We start from the raw sequence: 9,137 nt of genomic DNA on the forward strand, positions 1-9,137 counted from the left end.
GCGTGGATTGAGTTTTTCCACCCCTCCATACATTCACCCGAGAGTTGTGCCTGAAGTGTGCCAACTTTGTGCCCCAAGGCACGCGCACGTGTACCCTGCGCGTCTGCGTCGACTCTCTACTTTGCCATGCACGCGTACGCACATTGCACGCGTACGCGTCGCTTCCATTTCATCAATCCACGCTTATGCGCACATGACGCGCACGCGTGGATTATCCTGTTTCACTCACCTTATTTTCTTCTCTTCTCTCCATTTCTTTCCTTCTTCTCTCTTCTCTTCTTTTCTTTCCACCCTTCAAACATCATTCAACACTACCAAACATCATATAACAACATTTCTTTTAGTCAGTTAGTTAGTTTAATTTTTGTTTTCCATTATAAGTGTTGGATTACTAATCTTGTTTACTGTTTACTACTGCTGCTTATTGATAGGATGTTGGTTTAACATCGTTGTTGTTATAGTCATTGTTGGATTCTTTGTTGAGGTTATATCTGGTTACTTGGTTTGGAACTTTTCATGCTTAATATTTTTGAATACCAAGTAAATGTTACATTGCCTTTAAGCTTCTTAACTCTTTTGAATTGCATATTTTGGCCACCATGCATTCATCATCTATTGTTAGGCAATTGTACATTATCAATGCATTTTTTTAGGATGCTTGTTCTAGTTGATCATCACCTATTTCACGCATTAAGATTTTTGAAATTATGAAATTGGATCGAAAGCTTACCTAGCGACATATTTTTGAGCTTTCTAAGCTTTGTGGACCATGCTTGCTATGTGATTGATTTTCACTTCTATCTTCTTTTTCCTAAGCTCCATAGCATCCATGTGTTTTACCTCTATGTCACTTAGGTGTTGCAACAACTTCAATATGTGTCATTGATTGTTGTGTGAGTTTCATATACCATTTTGTTCACTAAATTTACTTACACATCAATCAATGTCCATGCATTATCCAATTTTACAATTGCTTGATTAATTGCTTGAATGCTTTTATACTTTTTTACTACTTGTTGGGTTGTTTTAGCCTACAAATCTTTTAAAGTATCTCAAGCACACTAGAATGAGTGAAGTGCATGTTTTCTTTTGTGTAATTGTGACATAACTTTTTGTACTAGTTTGTGTGTATTCTAAACCGCACGCAATTTTAGAACCCACATACTTATTTTTCATCAATGTCACACTAATTCACTCACTCCATTCAAGTGGTTCTTACCTCATTCCAACAATTCACACTTCCTTGCTTTTGTATTTTTTCATCTTGTGGTGTTTACTTTGTTTTTCATGACTGATGCACCATAAGCAAAGATGGAAGCGGAAGGAAGAACACGCAGCAACCGGTTGACCTACCAGCTGAAGGTAGCAACTCAGAAAGTCACCGTACCCCCTTGCTCATCTTTGAGTGCACCGAGGACGGTGCAAACTTTTAAGTGTGGGGAGGTCGTCCGACCGCTCGGCATTTTTGGGTGACAAGTTTCTAATCCCAACACTTTTGCATTTTATTTTAGGATTTTTAGTTGCACTTTCTTATTTTGCATATGTATATAATAAGCTTAGTCAAAATCATGATATTTTTCAAGGATTTTATCTATAGGGCACCCCAATTGAAAAAAAAATTTTTTTTTTAAAACTTTCTTGAATTATATACTTTGTGGAACATGATTTTTGAGCTAAGAACACAAGCATGTGAGATTTGAGCCTAATTGTGTGGTTACATCCTATATAACCACTTATTTTCATTCTTGTGTGCATTATTCTCTTCCTATGATTGTAATCTTTGATTTGTTTAATTCTATATGTCCATTATTTTGTGTATACATGCACTTATATGATTGAGGCCATTGTTCAAATAGCTCACTTACCCAAATAAGCCTACCTTTTATCTTCCATTGATAACCAATTTGAGCCTATGCTTAACCCATTTGTTCTTAATTGTAGCACATTACAAGCCTAAGTGAAAAACAATAAATATCCCTTACTTTGAATCTTTGATTAGCTTAGGCTAGTGAGAGTGTTTATCACTTGATTTTGGGAAAGTTGGGAATATTGGGTAGAGATAAAAGTGTGTTTACGTTTTTGTTGAAAAATCATGGGAATTGGGTACATACTCATGTATTAATCATGTGTAAACCATATGCATTGATGTTCTTGTATAAATATTTTAGTTTGAAAAGAAAAAAAAATTGGATGAAAAAAAAATATAATAATAAAAGAAAAAGAAAATATATAGAAAAGAAAGACAAAGAATTGCAATAAAAAGGGGACAAAATGCCCCAAAACAAGGTTCAATAAAAGTCAATGCATATGGGTGGTGATCAAAAAGAGAATGCATGAGTGTGTGAAAAAGTGAAGAATGGGTAGTTATGTTTGTTTAAAATTGTATAGGTTGTCATAGGTTAGGTGGGAAGTTTAAGTTGATCAAAGATTCAAATTTCAAGCTCACTTGACCATATGCATCCTACCTTGACCCTAGCCCCATTACAACCTATGGGAAAGTCCTCATGATATTTGTATGCATGCATAAAGTAATTGTTGATTGTTAAATGAAAAACAAATCTTAGAAAGCATGATTAGGGGAGAATTGAGTGAATCAACCCCATACACTTGAGTGCCTAGAGCGGATACACATCCGGTGAGGGTTTGATTGCTCAATTACATGTTTCCACCCATGATCATCTCTTTTCTTGCAAGTTTGTAAAATCTTTTTAATAATTCAATTCAATTGTGGGTTTGATTTGACTGCTATGGCTTTAGCCCTTATGCTTGTATATGTATTCTTGGAAATTGACTTGTTTTGACCAAGTGGATGCATTCATGTAGATAAATTGCATATAGATATATTGTATTTAGTTAGCTTGCATTGAATAAATGTTGATACCCCTTTGCTTATTTCTTGATTTTAGCATGAGGACATGCTTAGTTTAAGTGTAGAGAGATTTGATAAACCCCGATTTCGTGATATATCTTATGCTTATTTTGGGGGATTTTATCACCTTTTCTCACATTTATTCAATGAAATAGCATGGTTTTGTAATTCTCCCTTGATTTGTGCTTAAATGTGAAAACATGTTTTTTAGGCCCTAAAAATGGTGATTTTAATTCACTTTAATTCCATTCGATGCCTTGATTTGTTTGATGAGTGATTTTAGGTCCATAAGGCAAGTATTGGATGTAAGAAATGAGGAGAAAAGTGGTATGCGAAATTGTTACTCAGAGGTTGTAAAATTTGTTGTTCGTTCTCTCCCTGGCAATGGTGCCAACAAACTGGTGCACAATACCATGGTCCAAACATAACTTCACAACTTCGCACAACTAACCAGCAAGTGCACTGGGTCGTCCAAGTAATAAAACCTTACGTGAGTAAGGTTCGATCCCACAGAGATTGTTGGTATGAAGCAAGCTGTGGTCACCTTGTAAAACTCAGTCAGGCGGATATCAAATGGTTATAGTATTTTCGAATAATAATAATAATAATAATAATTAAACAGAAAATAAAGATAGAAATACTTATGTAATTCATTGGTGAGAATTTCAGACAAGCGTATAGAGATACTTTCGTTCCTCTGAATCTCTGCTTTCCTGCTGTCTTCATCTAATCAGTCTTACTCCTTTCCATGGCAAGCTTTCTGTAAGGGCATCACCGTTGTCAATGGCTACATCCCATCCTCTCTGTAAAAATGGTCCAAATGCTCTGTCACGGCATGGCTAATCATCTGGAGGTTCTCGATCATACTGGAATAAGATTTACAATCCTTTTGCATCTGTCACTACGCCCAGCACTCGCGAGTTTGAAGTTCGTCACAGCCATCCCTTCCCAGATCCTACTCGGAATACCACAGACAAGGTTTAGACTTTCCGGATCTCAGGAATGGCCATCCATGGGTTCTAACTTATACCACGAAGATTCTGATTAAGGAATCCAAGAGATACTGATTCAATCTAAGGTAGAACGGAAGTGGTTGTCAGGCACGTGTTCATAGGGAATGATGATGACTGTCACGATCATCACATTCATATTGAAGTGTGAATGGATATCTTAGAAGCGGAATCAGTTGAATTGAATAGAAAACAGTAGTACTTTGCATTAAATCATGAGGAACAGCAGAGCTCCACACCTTAATCTATGGAGTGCAGAAACTCTACCGTTTGAAAATACATAAGTGATAATGGTCCAGGCATGGCCGAATGGCCAGCCCCCATGAAAGTCTAAGATAGCATAAAACTGATCAAAGATCCCTAATACAATAGTAAAAAGTCCTATATATACTAAACTAGTCACTAGGGTTTACAGAAGTAAGTAATTGATGCATAAATCCACTTCCGGGGCCCACTTGGTATGTGCTTGGGCTGAGCTTGAAGTTTACACGTGGAAAGGTCATTATTGGAGTTGAACACCAGTTTGTAACGTGTTTCTGGCGTTCAACTCTGGTTCGTGACGTGTTTCTGGCGTTTAACTCCAGACAGCAGCATAGAACTGGCGTTCAACGCCCTTTTACGTGGTCTAAACTCGAGCAAAGTATAAACTATTATATATTTCTGGAAAGCCTTGGATGTCTAATTTCCAATGCCGTTAAGAGCGCGCCATTTGGAGTTCTGTAGCTCCAGAAAATCCACTTTGAGTGCAGGGAGGTCAGAATCCAACAGCATCAGCAGTCCTTCTTCAACCTCTGAATCTGATTTTTGCTGAAGTCCCTCAATTTCAGCCAGAAAATACCTGAAATCACAGAAAAACACACAAACTAATAGTAAAGTCCAGAAATGTGAATTTAACATAAAAACTAATAAAAACATCCCTAAAAGTAACTAGATCCTACTAAAAACATACTAAAAACAATGCCAAAAAGCGTATAAATTATCCGCTCATCACAACACCAAACTTAAATTGTTGCTTGTCCCCAAGCAACTGAAAATCAAATAGGATAAAAAGAAGAGAATATACTATAAATTCCAAAATATCAATGAAACATAGCTCCAATCAGATGAGCAGGACTTGTAGCTTTTTGCCTCTTGAATAGTTTTGGCATCTCACTTTATCCATTGAAGTTCAGAATGATTGGCATCTATAGGAACTCAGAGTTCAGATAGTGTTATTGATTCTCCTAGTTCAGTATGTTGATTCTTGAACACAGCTACTTTATGAGTCTTGGCCGTGGCCCTAAGCACTTTGTTTTCCAGTATTACCACCGGATACATAAATGCCACAGACACATAATTGGGTGAACCTTTTCAGATTGTGACTCAGCTTTGCTAAAGTTTCCAATTAGAGGTGTCCAGGGTTCTTAAGCACACTATTCTTTTGCTTTGGACCTTGACTTTAACCGCTCAGTCTCAAGTTTTCACTTGACACCTTCACGCCACAAGCACATGGTTAGGGACAGCTTGGTTTAGCCACTTACGCCAGGATTTTATTCCTTTAGGCCCTCCTATCCACTGATGCTCAAAGCCTTGGGATCCCTTTTATTTACCCTTGCCTTTTGGTTTTAAGGGTTATTGGCTTTTTGCTCTTGCCTTTTGGTTTTAAGAGCTTTTGGCTTTTTCTGCTTGCTTTTTCTATTTTTTTTTCACCATTTTTCTTCTTTTTTTTTGCAAGCTTTTTGTATTCACTGCTTTTTCTTGCTTCAAGAATCATTTTTATGATTTTTTAGATTATCAAATAACATTTCTCCTTGTCATCATTCTTTCAAGAGCTAACATATTTAACATTCTTAGACAACAACTTCAAAAGACATATGCACTGTTCAAGCATTCATTCAGAAAATAAAAAGTATTGTCACCACATCAATATAATTAAACTAAGTTCAAGGATAAATTCGAAACTCATGTACTTCTTGTTCTTTTGAATTAAAAACATTTTTCATTTAAGAGAGGTGATGGATTCATATTTACTACTTTAAGGCATAGACACTTAGACACTAATGATCATGTAATAAGACACAAACATAGATAAACATTTAACATAAGAAAATGAAAAACAGAAAAATTTAAGAACAAGGAATGAGTCCACCTTAGTGATGGTGGCGTTTTCTTCTTGAGGAACCAATGATGTCCTTGACCTCTTCTATGTCTCTTCCTTATCTTTGTTGCTCCTCCCTCATAGCTTTTTGATCTTCTCTAATTTCATGGAGGATGATTGAGTGCTCTTGATGTTCCACCCTTAGTTGCTCCCAATAATTGTGTGGAGGAAAATGTATCCCCTGAGGTATCTCAGGGATCTCTTGATTTGCAGTCAAATGTTCTACCACTGAGCTATAGACCCTTGAGATGAATCTCTCAATCTCCTATGACTTGGAGGTGGAAGCTTTTGTCTTCCATTTCCTCTTTCTAGAGGTTTCTCTGGCTTTAGGTGCCATCAATGGTTATGGAAAAACAAAAAAGCAATGCTTTTACCACACCAAACTTAGAATATTGCTTGCCCTCGAGCAAGAGAAGAAAGAATAGATGAAGAAGAAGATGTGGAAGAATCTAGGATTATGAGGAGGGAAGGTGGGGATCCTGTGGGGTCCACAGATCCTGAGATGATCCTGTGAGGTCCACAGATCTTGAGGTGTCAAGGATTTACATCCCTGCACCAATTAGGCATGTAAAATTCCTTTGCATGCAATTCTGGCGTTTAAACGCCGAACTGATGCTTGTTCTGGGCGTTCAACGCCCAGATGCAGCATGTTTCTGGCATTGAACACCAGTTGTATGCTTGTTTCTAGCGTTCAGCGCCAGATCCATGCTCTGTTCTGGCGTTGAACGCCAGCCAGATGCTCCTTACTGGCGTTTAAACGCCAGCAAGTCCTTCCTCCAGGGTGTGATTTTTCTTCTGCTATTTTTGATTCTGTTTTTAATTTTTTGATTTATTTTTTGACTCCACATGATCATGAACCTAATAAACCATGAAATAACAAAAAATTAAAAAATAAAATTAGATAAATAAAAATTGGGTTGCCTCCCAACAAGCGCTTCTTTAATGTCAATAGCTTGACAGTGGGCTCTCATGGCTCCACACAGGTGATCAGGTCAATTTTATAGACTTCCAACACCAAACTTAGAGTTTGGATATGGGAGTTCAACACCAAACTTAGAGTTTGGCTGAGGCCTCCGAACACCAAACTTAGAGTTTGACTGTGGGGGCTCTGGTTGACTCTGTTTTGAGAGAAGCTTACTGTGCCTCTTTTCCATGTTTACAGAAAGGTGACCTTGAGTTTTAAACACAAGGGAGTCCTCATTCAATTAAAGGACTAATTTACTTCTGTCTACATCAATCACAGCTCTTGCTGTGGCTAGGAAGGGTCTTCCAAGAATGATGGATTCATCCTCATCCTTCCCAGTATCCAGGATTATGAAATCAACAGTGATGTAAAGGCCTTCAACCTTTACTAACACGTCCTCTACTTGTCCATAAGCCTCTTTTCTTGAGTTGTCTGCCATCTCTAATGAGATTTTAGCAGCTTGCACCTCAAAGATTCTCAGTTTCTCCATTACAGAGAGTGGCATGAGGTTTATTCCTGACCCAAGGTCACATAGAGCCTTCTCAAAGGTTATGGTGCCTATGGTACAAGGTATTAGGAACTTTCCAGGATCCTGTTTCTTCTGAGGCAGTCTTAGTTGATCCAATGCATTTAGTTCATTGGTGAACAGGGGAGGTTCATCTCCCCAAGTCTCTTTACCAAATAAATTGGCATTCAGCTTCATGATTGCACCAAGGAACTTGGCAACTTGCTCTTAAGTAACATCTTCATTCTCTTCAGAAGAAGAATACTCTTCAGAGCTCATGAATGGCATAAGGAGGTTCAATGGAATCTCTATGGTCTCTAGATGAGCCTCAGATTCCTTTGGTTCCTCAAAGGGAAACTCCTTGTTGATCACTGGACGTCCCAGGAGGTCTTCCTCCTTGGGATTCACGTCCTCCCCTTCCTCCTTGGATTCGGCCATGGTGGTTATATCAATGGCCTTGCACTCTCCTTTTGGATTTTCTTCTGTATTGCTTGGGAGAGTACTAGGAGGAATTTCAGTGATCTTCTTACTCAGCTGGCCCACTTGTGCTTCCAAATTTCTAATGGATGACCTTTTTCATTCATGAAACTTAGAGTGGCCTTAGATAGATCAGAGACTAAATTTGCTATGCTAGATAGATTCTGCTCAGAATTTTCTATCTGTTGCTGAGTGGATGATGGAAAAGGTTTACTATTGTTAAACCTGTTTCTTCCACCATTATTAAAGCCTTGTTGAGGCTTTTGTTGATCCTTCCATGAGAAATTTGGGTGATTTCTCTATGAGGGGTTATAGGCGTTTCCATAAGGTTCACCCATATAATTTACCTCTGTTATTGCAGGGTTCTCAGGATCCTAAGCCTCTTCTTGAGAAGATGCCTCTTGAGTACTGTTGGATGCAGCTTGTATTCCATTCAGACTTTGAGAAATCATATTGACTTGTTGAGTCAATATTTTATTCTGAGCCAATATGGTATTCAGAGTATCAATTTCAAGAACTCCCTTCTTCTGAGGCGTCTCATTGCTCACAGGATTCCTCTCAGAAGTGTACATGAACTGGTTATTAGCAACCATGTCAATGAGTTCTTGAGCTTCTGCAGGCGTTTTCTTTAGGTGAATGGATCCACCTGCAGAAGTATCCAATGACATTTTAGCTAATTCAGACAGACCATCATAGAATATATCCAGGATGGTCCATTCTGAAAGCATGTCAGAAGGACACTTTTTGGTCAGTTCCTTGTATCTCTCCCAAGCTTCATAGAGGGATTCACCTTCTTTCTGTCTGAAGGTTTGAACATCCACTCTAAGCTTACTCAGCTTTTGAGGAGGAAAGAACTTGGCTAAGAAAGCCTTGACCAGCTTATCCCAAGAGTTTAGGCTATCCTTAGGTTGAGCGTCCAACCATATTCTAGCTCTGTCTCTCACAACAAAAGGGAAAAGCATAAGCCTGTATACTTCAGGATCTACTCCATTAGTCTTAACAGTATCACATATCTGCAAGAATTCAGTTAAGAACTGAAAAGGATCTTCAGATGAAAGTCCATGAAACTTGCAGTTTTGTTGCATCAGAGAAACTAATTGAGGTTTAAGCTCAAAGTTGTTTGCTCCAATGGCAGGGATGGAGATGCTTCTTCCATGTAAATTGGAATTAGGTGC

At 38.1% G+C, this 9,137-nt stretch overlaps 1 non-coding gene across 1 annotated transcript; it reads left to right on the forward strand.

Annotated features, from left to right (window-relative positions):
- The first annotated feature begins 8,684 nt into the window (after positions 1 to 8,684).
- Positions 8,685 to 8,792, forward strand: LOC148564441 (small nucleolar RNA R71). Its single transcript, XR_015885286.1, has one exon. It is a non-coding gene; the product is annotated as a small nucleolar RNA R71 (small nucleolar RNA).
- The last annotated feature ends 345 nt before the right edge of the window (positions 8,793 to 9,137 follow it).

This window comes from Arachis ipaensis, chromosome B5, assembly GCF_059453495.1.
Source record: "Arachis ipaensis isolate K30076 ecotype BB chromosome B5, ASM5945349v1, whole genome shotgun sequence".
Lineage (NCBI taxonomy): Eukaryota > Viridiplantae > Streptophyta > Magnoliopsida > Fabales > Fabaceae > Arachis > Arachis ipaensis.